The following is a 2,165-nucleotide window of genomic DNA, read 5'->3' as shown; positions in this document are numbered from 1 at the left end:
ACTTTATATTTGTGCTATGGCATCATGATCCATACATTAGATCAAATGAAAGCACTGACATTCTTATCCTGTTTATTCCATAACTGAGTGTGCACATTTGAATAATTCAGTAGTCCTACAAAGTTATTACTGTTGCCAAAATTTTTTTTTTTCGAGACAGGGTTTCTCTGTGTAGCTTTGCGCCTTTCCTGGAACTCACTTTGGAGACCAGGCTGGCCTTGAACTCACAGAGATCTGCCTGCCTCTGCCTCCCAAGTGCTGGGATTAAAGGTGTGCGCCACCACTGCCCAGCTGCCAAAATAAATTTTATTTGAGGCAATGACTTGGTGTTTTGGATACACTGGCTTTGCAATTTTAAGCACAAGTGATTCTGACATACCCACATAATAACTATAGAAATTTCAATTAATCATTTTGCTTAACAAAGTAATTTTTGCAATAATTTATATAATTAAAAGATGCTAAGTGACAGAATGGACCTAAAGGATTTGGCAATAGGAATAGTGTTCTTACTCCAGAGCACAGTTGGAATTCTGGGAAATTTCTCTCCTTTCCTACTATCTCATCCATTACTACATTGAACAAAAGTTAAAGACCAAGAATTTGAATCTCTCACACCTCTTTACAGGCAACCCCTTGATCATTGTTTCTAAAGGTGTGCTAGAGACAATACAGGCTTTTGGGATGGAATGGTTTACCAGTGATTTTGGCTGCAAGCTACTTTTGTACATTCAAAGACTGGGCAGAAGCATGTCTATTGGCACCATCAGTCTCTTGAGTGTCTATTAGGCCATCACTATCAGTCCAAGTGACTCATGTTGGAAGGATCTGCAAATCAAAGCTCCAAAGTACATTGGACTCTCCATTTCCCTCTGCTGGATCCTGTACATGATAATAAATATTATTTTCCCTGTGTATCTATAATAATCAAAGGGGACAGCAAAAATCTGGCACATAAAAGAGATTTAAAATATTGCTCCACTGTATGTTATAATGAGGTCATGGGCTTATTGTATATAGCTTTAATTGTATTTCCTGAAGTTTTGCTTTCTGTGGTCATTGCCTAGACTAGGGGATCCATGGTTGTCATTCTCTACAGGCAAAAGCAATGGGTTCAACACATCCATAGCATTCATGTTTCCATCAGTGCATTCCCTGAGTCCAGAGCCATCCTGGTCCTGGTGTTCACTTTTCTAGGCTTTTATGCCCTCTCCTCCATCTTACAGGGTTGGAATACTCTTATCTATAATAGTGGATGGTGGCTAATGAACACCACAGCCAACATTTCTGTGTGCTTTCCCACATTAGGACCTTTTATTATGAGACATAACTCCACTGTATTAAAATTCCCCCTTTTCTGCATGAGAAATAAAAATATCACATAATTGTACTATAGGTACAAAGATTGACAGCTTTTTTGTACAGTATCTAATTATTTATTCATTCATCTCCTACTAATTAATGAAGAATCCACTTGTCACTTTAAGGTAAGCTGTAATATGTGTTTGAGCTTCATCTTGTTTATACTGGTACCTATGTAATCATATAAGAAATGAGCAAAACTTATTGACCTGTCATAGATAAAATGCTCTCCATTGATAGAAATAATAAGTACTGTTGCTTGAGGCAAATCAAGTCACTCAATGCAACTTTCTAGAAAGTGAGTGATGGATTAGTATATGCATTAGAGACCTTTGTTAGAAGCAAGCACAAAGTTGTATGGTGGTATAAGCTGATACCCATAAATTTACTTGACTCTATTTTGCATATTATTGCTTATACACAGATACTCCTGTCTACTTACTTTATTCTATTTGTGTAAGCAAGATGTTTGGAACACAGTATCTATGTCAATCTCTAGAGCTAAGGACAAAATAGTTTTAATACTAAAGAAAATACAGTTCACATCTCTTCATAAGGCAAGTGTTGTTACAGTTTTCCTACACATTTTCTTTATAAGATATTTTTCCTCAGAGATTCCAGTGTAACTCTATGTATCCACTCTGCCTACTTCTCACCTCTAGGTTGGGAAATGGTGGGTAAGAGGAATAGTTCTCCTCAGAGTGTTTTTACTCTGAACCCTTCCACAAATAGTCAATACCTCTGTTTTGCTGATAAGAATCTTATGCTTCCATTCAAGTTGTGTTATAGGTTTAATGAGTAAT

The 2,165-nt window shown here is 36.8% G+C and overlaps 1 pseudogene; it reads left to right on the top strand.

Annotated features, from left to right (window-relative positions):
• The first annotated feature begins 473 nt into the window (after positions 1-473).
• Positions 474-1,385, top strand: LOC118570337 (annotated as a pseudogene).
• The last annotated feature ends 780 nt before the right edge of the window (positions 1,386-2,165 follow it).

Source organism: Onychomys torridus, chromosome 19 (genome assembly GCF_903995425.1).
Source record: "Onychomys torridus chromosome 19, mOncTor1.1, whole genome shotgun sequence".
NCBI classification, from domain to species: domain Eukaryota; kingdom Metazoa; phylum Chordata; class Mammalia; order Rodentia; family Cricetidae; genus Onychomys; species Onychomys torridus.
Note: the sequence above shows the minus strand (reverse complement) of the source record. Positions and strands in the feature narration are given on the sequence as shown.